The sequence below is a fragment of the Schistocerca nitens genome, chromosome 11 (genome assembly GCF_023898315.1).
Source record: "Schistocerca nitens isolate TAMUIC-IGC-003100 chromosome 11, iqSchNite1.1, whole genome shotgun sequence".
NCBI lineage: Eukaryota > Metazoa > Arthropoda > Insecta > Orthoptera > Acrididae > Schistocerca > Schistocerca nitens.
The window spans coordinates 73,171,559-73,194,891 of record NC_064624.1 but is presented as its reverse complement, the minus strand read 5'-3'; the positions used below and the strand labels follow the sequence as shown (position 1 = coordinate 73,194,891).

The 23,333-nt window shown below is 45.1% G+C and overlaps 1 protein-coding gene across 1 annotated transcript in view; it reads left to right on the top strand.

Annotated features, from left to right (window-relative positions):
• Window positions 1–23,333, top strand: part of LOC126212940 (uncharacterized) — a 483,964-nt gene that overhangs the window by 18,798 nt on the left and 441,833 nt on the right. The window lies entirely within an intron of this gene.

Here is a 23,333-nt window from a genome sequence, read left to right as displayed (position 1 = left end):
TTTTCTCCTCGTTCTCAATAAGCGAGATGTATGTGGGGGGAAGTAATGTGTTGTCCGACTCCTCCTGAAAAGTGCTGTCCCGAAATTTCAATAGTAAATCTCTCCGTCAGACACAACGCCTCTCTTGTAACACCTGCCAGTGGAGTTTGTTTAGCATCTCGGTAATGCTCTCTCGCTAGCTAGACGATCCCGTGGCGAAAAGCGCCGCTCTTCCTCGGATCTTCTCTGTCTATCACTCCTATCTGATAGGGATCCCAGGTAGAAGAACAATACTCAAGAATCGGGCGAACAAGCACCTCATAAGCCACTTCTATCGTGGATGAGTTACATTACCTTAAGGCTCTACCGACGAATCTGAGTATTATGTCTGCTCTTCCCAAAATTTATTTTATATGGTTATTCCACTTAAGGTCACTCTGGATAGTTACGCCTTTATATTTTACGGCAGACGGTGTCTCCAGCTGTTTGTAATCAATAGAGTAGCTGTACAGTGGTGGATTTATTTTCCTTTGTATGAGCAACATGTTACACTTATTTACGTTCAGCGTCAACTGCCAAGGCAAGCACTATTCATCAACTCTCGGCAGGTCGTTCTGCAATTTCTTACTATCTTCTGGTGTTGCTACTTTGGTATAGACAACTGCATCATCTGCGAATAGCCTTAAAGAGCATCCAACGCTGTCTACAAGATCATTTATATATATTGTAAACAGCAACGGTCCTATCACACTTCCCTGGGGCACTCCGGATATTACCTTTACATACACTCCTGGAAATTGAAATAAGAACACCGTGAATTCATTGTCCCAGGAAGGGGAAACTTTATTGACACATTCCTGGGGTCAGATACATCACATGATCACACTGACAGAACCACAGGCACATAGACACAGGCAACAGAGCATGCACAATGTCGGCACTAGTACAGTGTATATCCACCTTTCGCAGCAATGCAGGCTGCTATTCTCCCATGGAGACGATCGTAGAGATGCTGGATGTAGTCCTGTGGAACGGCTTGCCATGCCATTTCCACCTGGCGCCTCAGTTGGACCAGCGTTCGTGCTGGACGTGCAGACCGCGTGAGACGACGCTTCATCCAGTCCCAAACATGCTCAATGGGGGACAGATCCGGAGATCTTGCTGGCCAGGGTAGTTGACTTACACCTTCTAGAGCACGTTGGGTGGCACGGGATACATGCGGACGTGCATTGTCCTGTTGGAACAGCAAGTTCCCTTGCCGGTCTAGGAATGGTAGAACGATGGGTTCGATGACGGTTTGGATGTACCGTGCACTATTCAGTGTCCCCTCGACGATCACCAGTGGTGTACGGCCAGTGTAGGAGATCGCTCCCCACACCATGATGCCGGGTGTTGGCCCTGTGTGCCTCGGTCGTATGCAGTCCTGATTGTGGCGCTCACCTGCACGGCGCCAAACACGCATACGACCATCATTGGCACCAAGGCAGAAGCGACTCTCATCGCTGAAGACGACACGTCTCCATTCGTCCCTCCATTCACGCCTGTCGCGACACCACTGGAGGCGGGCTGCACGATGTTGGGGCGTGAGCGGAAGACGGCCTAACGGTGTGCGGGACCGTAGCCCAGCTTCATGGAGACGGTTGCGAATGGTCCTCGCCGATACCCCAGGAGCAACAGTGTCCCTAATTGGCTGGGAAGTGGCGGTGCGGTCCCCTACGGCACTGCGTAGGATCCTACGGTCTTGGCGTGCATCCGTGCGTCGCTGCGGTCCGGTCCCAGGTCGACGGGCACGTGCACCTTCCGCCGACCACTGGCGACAACATCGATGTACTGTGGAGACCTCACGCCCCACGTGTTGAGCAATTCGGCGGTACGTCCACCCGGCCTCCCGCATGCCCACTATACGCCCTCGCTCAAAGTCCGTCAACTGCACATACGGTTCACGTCCACGCTGTCGCGGCATGCTACCAGTGTTAAAGACTGCGATGGAGCTCCGTATGCCACGGCAAACTGGCTGACACTGACGGCGGCGGTGCACAAATGCTGCGCAGCTAGCGCCATTCGACGGCCAACACCGCGGTTCCTGGTGTGTCCGCTGTGCCGTGCGTGTGATCATTGCTTGTACAGCCCTCTCGCAGTGTCCGGAGCAAGTATGGTGGGTCTGACACACCGGTGTCAATGTGTTCTTTTTTCCATTTCCAGGAGTGTATGTCGATTTAGTTCCGTTAAGGACGTGTGGAGTTCTATCTGCAAGAAAGTCTTGAATCCAATCGAAAGTCTGCTCCGGTACTGCGTAAGTTCGTATTTTTTTAAGTAAACGGCAGTGTGGGACGGTGTCAGATGCCTCACTGAAATCGAGGAACACGGCATCAGCCTGAGCGCCGTCCTCCACTGCGCTGTGGATCTCATGGAGGAACAGAGCGAGCTGAGTTTCGCAGGATCTGTGTTTGCTGAATCCATATTGATTTTTATAGAGGAGATATTAATTTTCCTAAAAGGTCATACTTCTTGAGCACGTTCCATACTTCGAAAGATTGACGTCAACGATATAGGTCTATAATTGTGGGGATCTGTCTTACGGTCTTTCTTAAAAGCGGGAATGACCTGCCCTTTTTTCCAGTCGTTAGGTACCTTTCTTTGCTCAAGCGATCTACGCTAAATTGCTGCTGGAAGGGGAGCACGTTCTTTCACATAATCCTTACAAAACCTAGTAGGTATCGTCTGGTACTCAATCCATTCCACTACTAAACGACTGTAGCTGCTTTTCAGTTCCGCGATCGGTTATCTCAGTATCTGCCATCTCGACGTTCGTACGGCGATTGGAAGGACAGTGTCACGACCTTCCATGGTGAAACAACTTCGGAAGAACGAATTTAGTATTTCGGCCTTCTCTGTTATCAAACAATGGACAAAGACTTCTAGATCAATCTAGTTTAAGACTGTTTATTTTTAAGTAACATTTCTGTCTATGTATATATGTATGTATATATGTACAAACGCCTGAAGATGAACTGAACATGTTCAAAAAATGGTTCAAATGGCTCTGAGCACTATGGGACTTAACTTCTAAGGTCATCAGTCCCCTAGAACTTAGAACTACTTAAACCTAACTAACCTAAGGACATCATACACATCCATGCCCGAGCCAGGATTCGAACCTGCGACCGTAGCGGTCGCGCGGTTCCAGACTGTAGCGCATAGAACCGCTCGGCCACGCCGGTTGGCTGAACATTTTCGAAACACGATGTATTATGTTGGATTAAACATAAAACAAAAAATAAAAAAGTGACTGGTAGCAGAAACTAGAAATAAATAACGTCGAGTGCTGCAGTGCGTGGGCGGCGTGGGAGATTTGCAGTATCTTCTCACTGTCTTACGTCACCGGCTTACTCGGCTGTTTCGTTAACATTATTACTTTACAGTACAGACACAAAGAAAAAGTTTGTCGTTACCACTCTGCCTCAGAAGGGCCGTGCAGTCACGGGTTGTAAACAAAGGCAGTACACCAGAACTGAGCTGTCTGTGTGCCTCGTAGAGCACTGGTACAATGCCACGGAACGGGCTCTCCATTGCAGGCCGTACCAAGATCGTCACACTGATCGGACAAAACACGAGACAAGTGGACGTTGCGAATATTGTTCACGTCAATGGAAGTGTTGTCTGCAGACTGTGGAAAAAGGTCGAGGAAACGCATTCTATAGAATATCGACATCGCGAAGGTTCACCATCCATGTGTCACGATGTCTGCATGGAGACGCCCTGCAAAGACAGCGACTGCTCCGCGCCACGAGCTTCGAGAAGCCACAGCGGCTACCGCAAGTACCAAGACCGCGCGCAACAAAATGGTTCAAATGGCTGTGAGCACTATGGGACTCAACTTCTGAGATCATTAGTCCCCTAGAACTTAGAAATACTTAAACCTAACTAACCTAAGGACAGCACAAACATCCATGCCCGAGGCAGGATTCGAACCTGCGACCGTAGCGGTCCTGCGGTTCCAGACTGCAGCGCCTTTAACCGCACGGCCACTTCGGCCGGCTGCGGGCAACAGACTTCGTGATTGGGGATATGCTCGGAGTAGTGAAGCGGCTTAAATCACTTAATAAAAGAAAGTCTTCTGGTCTAGACTGTATACCAATTAGGTTCCTTTCGGAGTATGCTGGTGGATTGCCTCCATACTTAACAATCATATACAGCCGTTCGCTCGACGAAAGATCCGTACCCAAAGACTGGAAAGATGCACAGGTCACACGAATATTCAAGAAAGGTAGTAGGAGTAATCCACTAAATTACAGGCCCATATCGTTAACATCGATATGCAGCAGGATTTTAGAACATATATTGTGTTGGAACGTAATGAATTACGCTGAAAAAAACTGTCTATTGACACACAGTCAACATGGGTTTAGAAAACATTGTTCTTGTGAAACACAACTAGCTCTTTATTCGCATAAAGTTCTGAGTGCTATTTACAAGGGATTTCAGATCGATTCCGTATTTCTGTTTTCCGGAAGCCTTTTGACGCCTTACCACAAGCGGCTCCTAGTGAAATTGCGTGCTTATGGAATATCGTCTCAGCTATGTGATTGGGTCTGTGATATCCTGTTCGTTGTAATTGACGGAAAGTCATCGAGTAAAACAGAAGTGATTTCTGGCGTTCCCCGAGCTAGTGTTATAGTCCCTTTGCTGTTCCTTATCTATGTAAACGATTTGGGACACAGTCTGAGCAGCCGTCTTCGGTTGTTTGCAGATGACGCTGTCGTTTATCGATTAATAAAGTCATCAGAAGATCAAAACAAACTGCAAAACGATTTAGAAGAAATATCGGAATTGTGCGAAAAGTTGCAGTTGACCTTAAACAACGAAAAATGTGAGGTCATCCACATGCGTGCTAAAAGGAACTCGTTAAACTTCGGTTACACGATAAATCAGTCTAATCTAAAAGCCCTAAATTCAACTAAATACCTAGGTATTACAATTAAGAACAACTTAAATTGGAAAGAACACATAGAAAATGTGGGGAAGGCTAACCAAACGCTTCGTTTTATTGGCAGGACACTTAGAAAATGCAACAGATGTACTAAGGAGACTGCATAGACTACGCTTGTCCATCCCCTATTATAATACTACTGCGCGGTGTGGGATCCTTACCAGATAGGACTGACTAACTACATCGAAAAAGTTCAAAGAAAGGCAGCACGTTTTGCATTATCGCGAAATATGGGAGCGAGTGTCACAGAAATGATACAGGATTTGGGATGGACATCATTAAAAGAAAAGCGTTTTTCGTTGCGACAGAATCTTCTCACGAAATTCCAATCACCAACTTTCTCCACCGAGTGCGAAAATATTTTATTGACATCGACTTACATAGGGAGGAACGATCATCAAGATAAAATAAGGGAAATCGGAGCTCGTACAGAAAGATATAGGTGTTCATTCTTTCCGCGTGCTGTACGAGATTGGAATAATAGAGAATTGTGAAGCTGGTTCGATGAACCCTCTGCCAGGCACTTAAACGCAGAGTATCCATGTAGATGTAGATGCAGATTGTACAGCCAAAGACTTCTCGAGGCTCCACCACCCCGTCCACATCACAGGCGTGCTCGTGCCAGATCGGCTGGAGCACACGAACGTTGGACACGAAACCGCCGGAGCAGAACGCTGATCATAGACGAAATGCGAATACGCTTGCAGCCTGACGACATATGGAGACGAACGGGGTTACGCAACGATCCCTCAGTGGCTGTGGGACGTCACCAACAGCCCAGTGGCTGAGTCGTATTCTGGGCAGGTATCTTGTACGGCTGCCGCACACCACTCCTTCCGATTGGAGGCCACGTGACTGCTGCAGTGTGTGAAAACAACATACTGCGACCCGCAGTCAGTGGATCCACAGAGACTGCAGTGGGAGGGGGGCGGGGGGGGTTCTCTCTACAGGATTACAACGCCCGACCTCATCGGGGTCGCAGTGTGTGTCGGATGCTGACAGGAGGTGGGATTGGCCAGCATGCTCAAAGGATGTGAGTTGCATAGACCATGGATGGAGCTTCCTCTAAAGTGCCATTTCTAGTCCTCAACGACTGAAGCTCTCATGAATGCTGCCACAATATGTGTCAAAAGGCCCGCTTTCAAGAGAGCCCGAGGGTTCGTGGAGGAACTAAATGTTACTCAACAGCGCGCTGAACACATTTTTGGTTTCTTGATGTTGTGGGACATTCCAACTTTTTTGTACGAGGGTGAGTGAAATAAATATTATTTATTGTGCAGAAGTGGTACAAAACTGTATCACTATTCAACATAATCTCGCCCCACGCTCAATGCAAGTCCTCCAGCGCTTACAAAGTGCATAAATTCCTTTAGAAAAAAAATCATTTGGTAGTCCGTCCAACCACTCGTGCACCGCGAGGCGTACCCCTTCATCAGAACGGAACTTCTCTCCTTCCATGGCGTCTTTGAGTGGTCCAAACATACGGGAATCACTTGGGGCAAGGTCTGGTGAGTATGGTGGATGAGGAAGACACTCAAATTGCAGGTCTTTGATTGTTGCAACTGTTGTACGGGCAGTGTGGGGCCTTGCATTGTCACGTTGCAAAAGGACACCTGCTGACAGCAATCCACGTCGCATTGATTTAATTGCAGGCCGTAGATGATCTTTTAGGAGACCTGTGTATGATGCACTGGTGACAGCGGTCCCTCTAGGCACGTAATGCTCCAAAATGACGCTTTTTTCTTCCCAAAAGAGAGTCAGCATAACCTTCCCTGCTGATGGTTCTGTTCGAAACTTCTTTGGTTTTGGTGATGGGGGATGGCGCCATTCCTTGCTCCCTCTCTTCGTTTCCGGTAGGTGGAAGTGAACCCAGGTTTCGTCCCCAGTAACGTTTCCTGCAGGGAAGCCATCACCTTCTCGTTCAAAGCGCCGAAGAAGTTATTCACAAGCATCAACACGTCGTTCTCTCATTTCAGGAGCCAGCTGCCGTGGCACCCATCTTGCAGACACTTTGTGAAACTGGAGCACATCATGGCACAATGTGGTCTGCTGACCCATGACTAATCTGTAAACCTGCTGCAATGCCATTCAGTGTCACTCGCCGGTTTTCCTTCACTATGGCTTCAACTGCTGCAATGTTCTGTGGAGTCAGAACTCTCTGTGCCTGGACGAGGAGCATCTTCCACTGAAGTCACACCACTTGCGAACTTCCTACTCCATTCGTAGACTTGCTGCTGTGACAAACATGCATCACCGTACTGAACCTTCATTCGCCGATGAATTTCAATAGGTTTCACACCCTCTCTACGCAAAATCCGTATAACAGAACGCTGTTCTTCCCTGGTGCAAGTCGCAAGTGGCCCGGCCATCTTTATACTGATACTGCGACGGTATGTCTGCATCTGCACTATGCTGCCACCTACAGGCCATTCTGCACGCTGTTTGTAGCACGCTTACCAACTTATAGGATAAGGGCGTGAAACTTCGATTTGTTATTACAGATTTAAAGTTTTCATTTGACTCAACCCGTGTATTTTAAAATAGTGTTCCTCTTTGATTTCACGATCACACAATATAGTTTTCGTTTCCGAAATATTCTGAGTTATCGAACAATACATGTAAGACATCTGTCTCATTTCTAGATCCGAGAACCAATAACATATTTAACTTTTTTTGGTAGGTGTACTACGATTAAAAAACGATCGATTTATACCAATTGTAATTGAAAGAACTACAGTAAATTTATTAGCAAGTGATTATCTAAGATAATCTAAGGAGTTAGTTATAATGTGTAATATTAGAGTGTCAATCTAAAATAACTAAACAAACTTAACTCACACAGGCACGCGCAAATGTACGGTTAGAACATGGCAACGGCCTTGCCGCAGTAGATACACCGGTTCCCGTGATATCACCGAAGTTAAGCGCTGTTGGGCGTGGCCGGCACTTGGATGGGTGACCATCCGGCCGCCATGCGCTGTTGCCATTTTTCGGGGTGCACTCAGCCTCGTGGTGCCAATTGAGGAGCTACTCGACCGAATAGTAGCGGCTTCGGTCAAAGAATACCATCGTAACGACCGGGAGAGCGGTGTGCTGACCCCACGCCCCTCCTATCCGCATCCTCCTCTGAGGATGACACGGCGGTCGGATGGTCCCGGTAGGCCACTAGTGGCCTGAAGACGGAGTGCTAACTACGATCACACAACGATCTCAACGTAACTCACACAAGCACGCGCAAATGTCAACAGGAAAACGTCAGTAGGAAATCGTGCGTCGGTAAGACGATCAAGGCGCCAAGCGTACAGCAACTTCCTCACTGATATCTTAGCGAAAGGTCGCGCCGAGAAGCAGAGAATATTCTGGTCGTGAGTGAAGTCACCAGCCTGATCGAAGTCTAATGACGACCAGTCCGCGCTAGCGACGGAAGACAGCAGAAGGAAAGCTGAAGTTTTGAATTCCTCGTTTTAGAAATCATTCACGCAGCACGATGGCACAAACGCTACCGATGTCTGACTGTCACACTGATTGGAGCCTGGATGATATATGATCAGGCATTCGTGGCGTAGAGAGGCAGCTGAAAGAGTTGAGCACAAATAAGTCGCCAGGTCCAGACGGAATCCCGTTTCGTTTTCAACAAGCGTATTCTGCGCCATTGGCCTCTGACTTAGCTTGCGTTTATCGTGAACCATTCAGCCAGCTCAAAGTCAGAAGCGAATAGAAAAAAAGCACAACTAACTCCTCTACACAGGTCGGCCCACGTAAACGTTTCAGTGCAAACATCTCAGGAACAATAGTAGATACTCAAAAACGACTTCCGCGGCTATGAATGTAACACAGGGGCTCTTCACTACTGGCCATTAAAATTGCTACACCAAGAAGAAATGCAGATGATAAACGGGTAATCATTAGGACAAATATATTATACTAGAACTGATATGTGATTACATTTTCACGCAATTTGGGTGCATAGATCCTGCCAAATCAGTACCCAGAACAACCACCTCTGGCCGTAATAACGGCCTTGATACGCCTGGGCATTGAGTCAAACAGAGCTTGGATGGCGTGTGCAGGTACAGCTGCCCATGCAGCTTAAACACGATACCACAGTTCATCAAGAGTAGTGACTGGCGTATTGTGACGAGCCAGTTGCTCGGTCACCATTGACCAGACGTTTTCACTTAGTGGAGAATGTGCTGGCCAGGGCAGCAGTCGAACATTTTCTGTATCCAGAAAGGCCCGTACTGGACCTGTAACATGCAGTCGTGCATTATCCTGCTGGAATGTAGGGTTTCGCAGGGATCGAATGAAGGGTACGGCCACGGGTCGTAACACATCTGAAATGTAACGTCCACTGTTCAAAGTGCCGTCAGTGCGAACAAGAAGTGACCGAGACGTGTAACCAATGGCACCCCGTACCATCACGCCGGGTGATACGCCAATATAGCGATGACGAATATACGCTTGCAATGTGCGTTCACCGCTATGTAGCCAAACACGGATGCGACCATCATGATGCTGTACACAGAACCTGGATTCATACGAAAAAATTACGTTTTTCCATTCGTGCACCCAGGTTCGTCGTCGAGTACGCCATCGCAGGCGCTCCTGCCAGTGATGCAGCTTCAAGGGTAAGGGCAGCCACGGCCTCCGAGCTGATAGTCCGTGCTGCTGCAAACGTCGTCGAACTGTTCATGCAGATCGTTGTTGTCTTGCAAACGTCACCATCTGTTGTCTCAGGGATCGAGACGTGGCTGCACGATCCGTTACAGCCATGCGGATAAGATGCCTGTCATCTCGACTGCTAGTGATACGAGGCCGTTGGGATCCAGCACGGCGTTTCTTATAACCCTCTTGAACCCAGCGATTCCATATTCTGCTAACAGTCATTGGATCTAGACCAATGCTACCAGCAATGTCGCGATACGATAAACCGCAATCGCGATAGCTACAATCCTACCTTTATCAAAGTCGGAAACATGATGGTACGCATTTCTCCTCCTTACACGAGGCATCACAACAACGTTTCACCAGGCAACGCCGGTCAAATGCAGTTTGTGTATGAGAAATCTGTTGTAGGTGTCGCCACCGGCGCCAACCTTGTGTGAATGCTCTGAAAATCTAATCATTTGCATATCACAGCATCTGATTCGTGTCGGTTAAATTTCGCGTCTGCCTCACGTCATCTTCGTGGTGTAGCAATCTTAATAGCCAGTGGTGTAAATACTATGAGACATCCTAAAACGTAAGCAAATATTATTTTCGACACACACTTGTGCTTTTTACACTGAAGCGCCAAAGAAACTGATATAGGCATGCGTATTCAAATACGGAGATATGTAAACAGGCAGAATCTGGCTCTGCGGTCGGTAATGCCTATATAAGACGAGTGTCTGTCGCAGTTGTTAGATAGGTTACTGCCACTACAGTGGCAGGTTAACCAGATTCAAGAGAATTTAAACGTGGTGTTATAGTCGGCGCACGAGCGATGGGACACAGCATCTTCGAGGCAGTGATGGAGTTGGCAATTTCCTGTACGACCATTCATGAGTGTACCGTGAATATCAGGAATCCGGTAAAACATCAAATCTACGACATCGCTGCGGCCGGAAAAAGATCCTGCAAGAACAGGATCAACGACGACTGAGGGGCAGCGTGACAAAAGTGCAACTGTTCCGCAAATTGCTGCAGATTTCAATGCTGGGCCACCGACATGTGTCAACGTGCGGAGCATTCAACGAAACAACATCGATACGGGGTTTCAGACCCGAAGGCCCACTCGTGTGTCCTTGATGGCTGCTTGGGGGGGAGGGGGGGGGTGGGGGGTGAGGGGGTATACACGATATTAGGCAGGTGTACCAGACTTTTTTTTTTTTTTGCTGTTCAGTGTAAATAGAAACCCCGCTTTATTTTTTAGGCAATCAACAACAGGAGAAATCACAAATACGATGGCGTCGATTGCATAGCAGTATGTCAATTACACCACGAGAAAGTGCTGTCAGAAATTTGTGCTTGAAATGAATGAATCTCGCCGATGTTCCACTTCCCGAGAGGCAAGCGTGAACCCCATGTTGTTCGCAATCAGTGTTTGATTGACGTACTACCATGAAACAGACCCTGTACTTATTGCTATTTACACCGTTATTAAGTGGACTGGAAACTATACGATGTCGAGTCACACACAATGAAAAATGAGGGAACGGTTTACTCGTTCGTGGTTCGTTAATGTTTGCTTCAGTACTATGACATAAGGTTAACGAACTACCGAATTCCACCGGTCAGAGTTAACATAATCATTTGCTGACCGATGATGTAACAGAGAGGTTGAATGTAGTTGGACATCAGTTACATACTGGTACGTGACACGTGCAGCACATGTTACTGAATATTTTTAATGATTACGCTACAATTGAGCTTCTGCACATGGTGAAACGATTAAATAAATGTGGAGTAGTTCTTACATAACACACGTCTTCTCAGAAACACACAAAAAAAAGTACGAGTGTATGCTGTCACATTTATCACAGCAGACACGTTACGACGTATGTTAGAAGAGGTCACCATTTTCATCCCAACACCGCTACGCACGCTCTAACACTGATCGACTCACTGGTGTTTGTTTTGCTGGCATTATTGCAGCACATGCAGCGCTGGTGCGCGCTTTCAGGTAGTCAATTGTTGTTTGAACCCTCCGGTACAACACATTTTTCACACGTTCCCAGATAAAATGTTTCATGGCGATCAGGTCCTGCTTCGGCGGTGGAAATCTCTCAACACGATTTCTCCATACTAGCCGTCGAATTAGGAATTTTTAGCTTAGTCCTGTCCGATACTGTTTCGTAGTGTGTACGTCGATTAATAATTCACGGAAGGGGAAACCTTTACGTACATACGAGTGTTTGTTGCAGGAAGCCCTATTGTTACTTTCGGCCCTCGCGATGACGGTGAAAGTAAGATTACGTACGTCAATCACATCGCAATTACGAGCAACGTGGCAATCGCGCTTGCATCTCGGAACGTCTAACATCGGTGCGGTTAGTTTATTTCAAGCGTCAACTTCGCTTTGCAGTTTCTCAGTACGTAATTGACGTATTGCGTTGCAACCAGTACCATTCTTTTTTACTGACTAAGAAATGATACTGGGTATCCATTTCAAAAGCACAAGTTTGTGATGAAAATAATATTTGCTTACCTTTTAGAACGTCTCATTGTATTTACTTTCATGATCCCCTGCCTTACATTCATAGCCGCGAAAGTTGTTTTCCAATATCTACGGTAGTTCCAGAGATACCTGCGCAGATACGTTAAAGTGGGCCACCCTGTGTAAGAAAGGTAAAAGAACGGACCCGCTTAGTTATACACCAATACAGTTAACATCGGTTTTCTGTTAAATTGTTGAACACATTCTGAGTTCGAATATAACACATTTCCTTGACACAAAAAAGCTTCTGTCAACACATCACCATGGATTTTTAGGAAGCACTGCTCGTGCGAAGCCATGCTTGCCCTTTTCTCACATGATATCCTACAAGCCATGCATGGAGGGCAGCAACACGTAGCTTCCATACTCCCAGATTTCCGAAAATCATTTGACACGGCGCCACACTGCAGACTGTCGAGGGCCCGACCACACGGGTTAGCTTCGCAGATGGGCGAGTGGCTCGAAGACTTCCTGTGTAACAGAAGCCTGTGTGTCGTCCTCGACGGCAGGTGTTGACCAGAGGCAAGGGTATCGTCAAGAGCGCTCCAGCAAAGTGCGAAAGGACTGGTCTCATTCTGTAAATAGAAGATCCAAAGAAACTGGTACACTTGAATAATATCGTATAGGACCATGCGAGGATGCAGAAGTGACGCAACACGATGTGGCGTAGACTCTACCAATGTCTGAAGTAGTGCTGGAGCGAATTGACACCATGAAACCTACAGGGCTGTCCATAAGTCCGTAAGAGTACGAGGGGGGTGAAGAATTCCTCTGAACGGCACGTTGCAATGCATCCCAGATGTACTCAATAATGTTCGTGTCATGGGAGTTTGGTGGCCAGGGCAAGTGTTTAAACTCAGAAGAGAGTTCCTGCAGCCACACTGCAGCATTTCTGAAAGTGTAGGGTGTCCTGCTGGAGTTTCCCAAGTTCTTCGGAATGCACAATGGACATGAATCTGTAAGTAGGCTGTTCAGATTTTTATGTTGGTAACGCCACGTAGCGCTCTATATGAAAATCACTGGCTGTGCTGTGTGAAGTCTGTGGCTGGTTTGCATTGTTGGAGTATTTTCTATTGCAGTGTTGGGCAGCTGGATGTGAACAGCGCGTAGCGTTGCACAGTTGGATTCAAAATGGTTCAAATGGCCCTGAGCACTATGGGACTTAAAATGTGACGTCATCAGTCCAAAAAATGGTTCAAATGGCTCTGAGCACTATGGGACTCAACTGCTGTGGTCATCAGTCCCCTAGAACTTAGAACTACTTAAACCTAACCAACCTAAGGACATCACACAGATCCATGTCCGAGGCAGGATTCGAACCAGCGACTGTAGCAGTCGCGCGGTTCCCGACTGAAGCGCCTAGAACCGCTCGGTCACCGCGGCCGGCTGCACAGTTGGAGGTGAGCTGCCAGCAGTGGTGGATGTGGGGAGAGAGATGGCAGAATTTTGTGAGCGGACGATGTGGATGTGTGTCCGCCAGAAAAAGGAAATTTGTAAAACTGGATGTCACGAACTGAGTTTTGAACACTATTAAGGTAAATACATTGTTTGTTCTCCGTTAAAATCTTTCATTTGCTAACTATGCCTATCAGTAGTTACTCCCTTTACTAGTTTGAATCTTTTATTCAGCTGGCAGTATTGACGCACGCTGTATTGCAGTAGTTGGAGTAACGAAGATTTTTGTGAGGTAAGTGAATCATGAGAGGTATAGGTTATTGTTAGTCAGGGCCATTCTTTTGTAGGGATTATTGAAAGTCAGATTGCGTTGCGTTAAAAATATTGTGTGTCAGTTTAGTCATGATCAGAATAAGTAAAGAGAAAAATGTCTGAGTACGTTCGGTTTCGCTCAGCTGTTTGAAAATCAAATAACGTAAGAGGTTTACCAGCACAGTACTTCATTAATTTCTCTAAGGGGACGTTTCAAATGGATGTAGGTGATCAGACAGAATGCTTACGTACGTGTCACCTGTCTAGACGTGTCAGGGGTTCCATATCTCTCCAACTGCAGACGCCTCACACCATTACAGAGCCTCCACCACAGCTTGAACAGTCGCCTGCTGACAAGCAGCGTCTACTCATGAGGTCATCCCCATTCCCGTACACGTCCATCCACTCGCTACAACTTGAAACGAGACTCGTCCGACCAGGCAACACGTTTCCAATCATCGACAGTCCAATGTCGGCGTTGACGCGCCCAGGCGAGGCGTAAAGCTTTGTGTCGTGCAGTTATCAACGGTACGTGAGTGGCCCTTCAGCTCCGAAAGCCAGTATCGATGATGTTTCGTTAAATGGTTCGCTCGCTGACACATGTTGATGGCTCAGCATTGAAATTTGAGCGATTTGGTGAAGAGTTGCACTTCTGTCACGTTTAACGATTCTCTTCCGTCGCCGTTATTGCAGGATCTTTTTCCGGCTGCAGCGATGTCGGAGATTAGATGTTTTACCGGGTTCCTGATATTCACGGTACACTCTTGAAATGGTCGCACGGGAAAACCCACACTTCATAGCTGCCTCAGAGATGCTGTCTCCCATAGCTCGTGCGCAGACTATAACACCACGTTCAGACTCACTTAAAGTATTGGAAACCTGCCATTGTAGCAGTTGGAACCGATCTAACAATTGCGCCAGACACTTGTTGTCTTATATAGGCGTTGCCGACCCCAGCGCCGTATTCTGCCTGTTTACATATCTCTGTATTTGAATACGCATTCGTATAATACTTTATTTGGCGCTTCAGTGTACAATATGGCAATAGAGATTAACAATAGAGAAATACTACATAGACTTGAAACAATAAATCTACGTACATTTTAGGCCCACTAACCAGAATGTGTGTGTGTGAAATCTTATGGGTCTGCTAAGGTCATCAGTCCCTAAGCTTACACACTACTTAACCCAAATTATCCTAAGGACAAACACACACACCCATGCGCGAGCGAGGACTCGAACCTCCGCCGGGACCAGCCGCACAGTCCACGACTGCAGCGCCTAGACCGCTCGGCTAATCCCAGTAACCAGAATAATTACTTTCATTTGGATTTCCAGTTTCTTCAGTAGAATGTATTCATAATTTTGACTTGGCCACTTATTTTAATCTGCGACTCGTCTTACAGAATAACACTGTATGTTGAGCCAACTGTAACACTTTGAAAATTATCTCTATGAAAAAGCCTTCAATACAATATGCGCATTGTGATTCATTTGATGGGAAATAAGACAAGTAAAGAAGTTGTTAATTAAGCACATCGAAAGGCCAATTATTGTATCTGCTGTGATGGTCAAAAATGAAGCATGCTCAAAGTATAAGCCCTTCCCCCTATATATGAGTATATACAGGGTGAGTCACCTAACGTTACCGCTGGATATATTTCGTAAACCACATTAAATACTTACGAACCGATTCCACGGACCGAACGTGAGGAGAGGGGCTAGTGTAATTGTTTAATACAAACCATACAAAAATGCACGAAAGTATGTTTTTTAACACAAATCCTACGTTTTTTTAAATGGAACCACGTTAGTTTTGTTAGCACATCTGAACATATAAACAAATACGTAATCAGTGCCGTTTGTTGCATTGTAAAATGTTAATTACATCCGGAGATATTGTAACCTAAAGTTGACGCTTGAAACCTCCGACGTTCAGTTGCGTGTTGTAACAAACACGGGCCACGGTCGGCGAGCAGCATCTGCAGGGACATGTTTACGATGACGACCATGTTTACGAGTGTGGCTGTAGTGCACTGCTGTGGTTTGGTCTAGCTGTCGCAGTGTCCGCATGTAGCGCTTGCTGCTGTTGTTATTCTGCATTCGTCTCCGCACGCAGACCAACTGTAGTACACCGTGTTACCAGACGTCTGTGATAGTGTAGTGTTGTAGGAACTGTGACCATGGTGTATTCGAACTCTGAAAAGGCGGAGATGATACTCATCTATGGCGAGTGTCGACGAAATGCAGCTGAAGCCTGCAGGGTGTATGCAGAACGGTACCCGGACAGAGAGCATCCAACGTGCCGCACATTGCAAAACATCTACCGCCAACAGTATGCAACAGGTATGGTCGTAGCACGCAAAAGGGTCCGTAACAGGCCCGTCACAGGAGAAGCGGGTGCAGTTGGTGTGTTAGCTGCTGTTGCCATGAACCCACACATGAGTACACGGGACATTGCGAGACCCGGTGGACTGAGTCAAAGTAGTGTCACGCGCATACTGCATGGTCACCGCCTTCGACCGATTCATGGTGATGACTTTAATCATCGAGTGCAATTCTGTCAATGGGCATTAACAGAGAATGCGTTGCAGTTTTATGTGTTTACCGATGAAGCGGGTTTCACAAACGACGGGGCAGTGAATCTACGGAACATGCATTACTGGTCCGTGGACAATCCTCGCTGGCTCAGACAGGTAGAGCGACAGCGACCGCGGACTGTAAATGTATGGTGCGGAATCATTGGCGACCACCTCATTGGCCCACACTTCATTCCAGGGGCCCAAACAGCTGCAACATACATCGCGTTTCAGCAAACGTTGCTCGAAAATGTCCCACTGGAAACCCGTCGACGTATGTGGTATCAGCATGATGGTGCACCTGCACATTCCGCAATTAACACTAGGCTGACCCTTGGCAGGATGTTCGACAGGCGTTTCATAGGACGTGGAGGACGCATAAATTGGCCAGCCCGTTCTCCTGATCTTACACCTCTGGACTTCTTTCTGTGGGGTACGTTAAAGGAGAATGTGTACTGTGATGTGCCTACAACCCCAGAGGATATGAAACAACATATTGTGGCAGCCAGCGGCGACATTACACCAGATGTACTGCGGCGTGTACGACATTCATTACGCCAGAGATTGCAATTGTGTGCAGCAAATCATGGCCACCACACTGAACATCTATTGGCCTGACATGTCGGGACACACTCTATTCCACTCCGTAATTGAAAACAGAAACCACGTGTGTACGTGTACCTCACCCCTCATGGTAATGTACATGTGCGTCAGTGAAAAAGACCAATAAAAAGGTGTTAGCATGTGTACGTAATGTGCTGTTCCAGTCTCTTCTGTACCTAAGGTCCATCACCGTTCCCTTCAGATCCCTACGTAATTCGCTGCTCTCCGATACACACGATCGAACAGCGGAGGAGTGGTACTCAAGCGTCAACTTTAGGTTACAATATCTCCGGATTTAATTAACATTTTACAATGCAACAAACGGCACTGATTACGTATTTGTTTACATGTTCAGATGTGCTAACAAAACTAACGGGTTTCCATTTTTAAAAAATCGTAGGTTTGTGTTAAAAAACATACTTCCGTGCATTTTTGTATGGTTTGTATTAACCAATTACACTAGCCCCTCTCCTCACGTTCGGTCTGTGGAATCGATTCGTCGGTATTTGATGTGGTTTACGAAATATATCCAGCGGTAACGTTAGGTGACTCACCCTGTATAAACTGATAGCGTTCAGCACTTCACTGAGATTGAGGATGTGAACAAGGAGCTGATGCATAATTTGGTGTAAATGTTTCATGTTTCTCAGATCACTGAAGTTGTGGGAGAAAATATTTTGCTAATTTTCCTTCGGAGCTGTTCTTTATTAATAACGAGCTTATTCACAGAATTCCAGCGAACTGCAAAAGAAGTGATGATTTATTTTCGTCCAACTTCTTAAGCTTATTTTCTGACTTTTTAGTAGCACTTAGATTTGTCTTGCTAACATGTTAAATATTTGCTGATTTTACCATAGCATGGTAAATTGTAAATAACTCAGCTTCACTAATCTGCTGATGAAGTTAGAATTGTGATAGTGTCTTGATCATAGTCTGTTATCAATAAAACAACTAAGGACAAGATAGATCAATGGCGTGTAAGAAGCTCTTTGTCAGTATACAAAATCAAATTTCTTGGTTTTTTGCAAACCCACACAATTTCTCGTTTAATCAGCTAGAAATAGTCCTTGAAAATTACATTTTAGCTCTGAAGTGGTCTGTATTTACTTATGTCTACATATATGAAAGTATCCTATTTCCACGGTATCATTTTCCAGATACTTATATTGATATCTTGAACTGTTTATAAAGTGTAAGTTTTATGAGTAACCGAATAATTTTACGAATAATTTACTTGTGCTGTATTGTGCCGCATGTGTGTAAGATTGAGTGTTCTACATAAAATCCATTTTCTACGTCTACATTCATACTCCGCAAGCCACCTGACGGTGTGTGGCGGAGGGTACCTTATCGGTTCTCCCTTCTATTCCAGTCTCGTATTGTTCATGGAAAGGATTGTCGGTATGCTTCTGTGTGGGCTCTAATCTCTCTGATTTTATCCTCATGGTCTCTTCGCGAAATATACGTAGGAGGGAGCAATATACCGCTTGACTCTTCGGTGAAGGTATGTTCTCGAAACTTCAGCAAAAGCCCGTACCGAGCTACTGAGCATCTCTCATGCAGAGTCTTCCACTGGAGTTTACCTATCATCTCCGTAACGCTTTCGCGATTACTAAATGATCCTGTAACGAAGCGCGCTGCTCTCCGTTGGATCTTCTCTATCTCTTCCATCAACCCTATCTGGTATGGATTCCACACTGCTGAGCAGTATTCAAGCAGTGGGCGCATAAGCGTACTGTAACCTACTTTCTTTGTTTTCTCGAGATCAGCAATAGATGTAGACCGGCTCCAAAGTCTAAAGAAAAATCCAGTATACATAGCAATGTATGACCTAATGTGCACCAATGTAAACTCATACCATGCCATATCTCTCATAACAGACTATTCGAATTTCATACCAACGACTACTTAACTAAGAAGTATCATAATAACTACGGCCACTAACAAAAGGATAGGCAGTTTACCGCGAAGCTGACATATGAGGCTACAAGTAAAGAAAGGATCCACAATTTCTTACCACACAATTTCGGTAAAAGTGTTTGAGGAAAAATGCAGAGCAACTGGCGCGCGTGCTACACATTGCTGGTGGTATAGTACTGCGGCACTGACTGCCTGGTTAACCAGCGACCTATGTGGGCATATGTAGGTGCATGTAGCTATGCTGGACAGCATAGCGAGTCCGCACCCGAGTTACGTACTGTCTTTGCGCTCCCACACTAAGACTCGATTAGCTACAGCTGGCGTCTTTGCTGCCGGCAAGTGCCGCTGCTGAAGACAAGACAAGACCACCATCCCTCCCTCCCTTTGCGCGAAGGACCTGCTCATAATGTCATACAGAGCAGTTTCATTCGAGAAAGTTGATATTTACAGCAGTGTAAAATAATATGTGGATGACACCCAGTAAATAATTATTTTTTTGAGTCATCAATTTTCTGACTGGTTTTACTTGGCCCGCCACGAATTCCTCTCCTGTGCGAACCTCTTTATCTCACAAGGGGAGGCCGCCAATTGTGAAATTCAGATTCGATTCATACTGCGCATAATAAAAGCTCATGGCCAGAGGTGTAATGTGGCAAAGCACCAAGATGCACTTCTCAGCCGTTGTCGAGAAAATCGACAATTAAAAGAAACCGTTGCTGTGAAATACTCCCTACGATTGACAATTTTCTGCAGCGTTGTGGCGCAGCGGTAAGCGCTCGGGTTCGTAATCCGAAGGTCGCCGGATCGAATCCCGCGCCATGCGACTTTTTTTTAATTATTAGTTTTTTGAAATTCAAATTATATATATATATATATATATATATATATATATATATATATATATATATATTAATGAATTGCTTATGCATGTTGGTGAAGGCGGATCGCTCTCCAATTGTACCGCCTCCATTTTTCCGTTTGTTTAACAGGGTGTACCAAAGCTCTCCCGTCCGCACTGATTTTCTACGATGTTACTAGTTGCGCTAGGGACCGCATCTACCTTCTTTCGAAGTTAGCAGGCAACTACGCTGTTATGCGGCGGCTCGTTTCGGCCCATTCAACATCTGTCCTTCAAGTGTAACGAGCGAGTAACGGAGTTTATATTTCATACCTGCCACAGAAAATTTGTGTTCGTGGGGTCTCTATTCTAATTCGAACGTTTGACTTACGCTATACGTATTCGTTTCGGAATATCGTTTCTACGTCTTCCGTTAACTATACGTGGTTAACATTATGAAAACCATTAATAACATTTGTGAAATACAACTTTGTTCGCGGAAAATATAATGATGTTTGAAGTCGCCAGTTTTTCCACGACAAACGACTTTCAACAACTTATTATATGCATAATTGTTGCAACTGATTGCCGGGAATTATATATATATATATATATATATATATATATATATATATATATATATATATATATATATATATATATATATATTTTACAAAAAACAAATAGTAAACAAAAAAAAGTTGCATGGCCCGAGATTCGATCCGGCGATCTTCGGATTACGAACCCCAGCGTTTACCGCTACACCACGACGCTATAGAAAATTGATAATCGTAGAGAGTATTTCACGGCAACGGTTTCTTTAAACTGTCGATTTTCTCGACAACGGCTGAGAAGTGCATCTTGGTACTTTCCCACATTACACCTCTGGCCATGAGCTTTTATTATGCGCAGTATGAATCGAATCTGAATTTCACAATTGGCGGCCTCCCTTTGTCAGAGTAGCACTTGCAACCTACTCCCTCAGTTATTTGCTATATGTACTCCAATCTCTGTCTTCCACTACAATTTTTGCCCTCTACAGCTCCCTCTAGTAACATGGAAGTTATTCCCTCATGTCTTAACAGACGTCCTATCATCCTGTCCCTTCTCTTTGTCAGTGTTTTCCACATATTTCTTTCCTCTCCGATTCTGTGCAGATCCTCCTCATTTCTTAACTTATCAGTCTACCTAATTTTGAACATTTGTCTGTAGCACCACATCTCAAATGCTTCTATTCTCTTCCGTTCCGTTTTACCCACAGTCCATGTTTCACTACCATACAATGCTGTACTCCAGACGTACGTACATTCTCAGAAATTTCTTCCTCAAATTAAGACCTATGTTTGATGCTAGTAGACTTCTCTTGGCCAGGAATGCCCTTTTCGCCATTGCTAGTCTGCTTTCTATGTCCTCCTTGCTCCATCCGTCATTGGTTATTTCGCCGCCGAGGTAGTAGAATTCCTTAACTTCATCTACGTTGTGACCATCAAACCTGATGTTAAGTTTCTCACTGTCCTCATTTCTGCTATTTATCATTACTTTCGCCTTTCTATAATTTACTTTCATTCCATATTCTGTACCCATTACACTGTTTATCCCATTCTGCGGGGCATGTAATTCTCCTTCACTTTCACTGAGGATAGCAATGTCACAAGCCAGTCGTATCATTGATATCCTTTCACTTTGATTTTAATTCCTCTCCTGAACATTTCTTTTATTTCCATCATTGCTTTTTCGATGTACAGATTGAACATTAGGGCCGAAAGACCACACACTTTTTAATCCATGCATTTCGTTCTTGGTCGTTCACTCTTATTGTTCCCTCTTGGCTCTTGTACATACTGTATATTACCCGTTCTCTTGCTACAGCTTGCCCCTATTTTTATCAGAATTTCTATCATTTTTCACTATTTACATTGCCGAACGCTTTTTCCAGGTCTACAACTCCTATGAACTTGTCTTGACTTTTCTTCAAGATTGCTTCCATTAACAACACCAACGTCAGAATCGCCTCTCTCGTGCCGTTACCTTTCCTAAAGTCAAAGTGATTGTCATCTAATGCATCGTCAAGTTTCTTCTCCATTCTTCTGTATATTATTCTTGTCAGTAACTTGGATGCATGTGTTGTTAACCTGGTTATGCGATAGTTCTCGCACTTGCCAGCTCTTGCGGTCTTCGGAATTGTGTGGAAGATATTTTTCCGAAAGTCAGGTGGTATATCGCCAGACTCATACATTCTACACACCAACGTGAATACTCGTTTTCTTCCCACATCCCCCAATGATTTTAGAAATTTTAATGGAATGTTATCGGTCCCTTCCGCCTTATTTGACCTTAAGTCTCCCAAAGCTCTCTTAAATTCTGATTCTAATACTGCATCCCATATCTCTTCTAAATCGACTCCTATTTCTTCTTCAAACACATCAGTCAAATCTTCCCTGTCATAGAGGCCTTCATGTTCCCTTTCCATCTATCCGATCTCTCCTCTGCAATTTACAGTAGAATTCCCATTACACTCTTAATGTTAGCACCCTTGGTTTTAATTTCAGTGAAGGTTGTTTTAAATTTCTTATATGCTGAGTCACTCCCTCCGACAATCATTTCTTTTTCGATTTCTTCACATTTTTAATTCACCTATTTCGTTGTAGCTCCCCTGCACTTCCTATTTATTTCATTCCTCGGCGACTTGTATTTCTGTATTTCTGAATTTCCCTGAACATCATTCATAGATAAACTGAAGTACTTTTTCTGTTACCCATGGTTTCTTCACAGTTACCTTCTTAGTACCTGTATTTTTCTTTCCAACTTCTGTGATTGCCCCTTTTAGATATGCCATTCCTTTTCAACTGTATTGCCAATTGAGCCATTCCTTATTGCTGCATCAACAGCCTTAGAGAACTTCAAGTGTATCTCGTTATTTCTCAGTACTTCCGTATCCCACTTCTTTGCGTATTGCTTCGTCCTGACTAATCTCTTAAATTTCAGCCTACTTTTCATCACTGCTGCTGTGTGATCTGAGTCTATATCAGCTCTTGGGTACACCTTACAATTCAGTATCTGATTTCGGAATTTATATCTTACCATGATGTAGTGTAACTGAAATCTTTCCGTATCGCACAGCCTTTCCCAAGTATACCTTCTCCTCTTGCGATTCTTGAAAAGAGTATTCGCTATTACTAGCTGAAATTTATTACAGAACGCAAGTAGTCTTTCTCTGACTCCTTTTCCCAAGCCTAGAGTCTCCTGTAACCTTTTTCTCTACTCCTTCCCCGGCAGCTGCATTCCAGTCCCCCATGCCTATTACAGTTACATCTCCCTTTGTGTACTGTATTACCCTTTCAATAACCTCATATACTTTCTCTGTCTCTTCATCTTGAGCTTGCGACATCGGCATGTTTACTGTCGATTTTGATAATAAGAATCCTGTCACTGAACTGTTCACAATAACACACTATCTGCCCTACATTCCTAGTCATAACGAATTCTACTCCCGTTACACCATTTTCTACTGCTATTGAT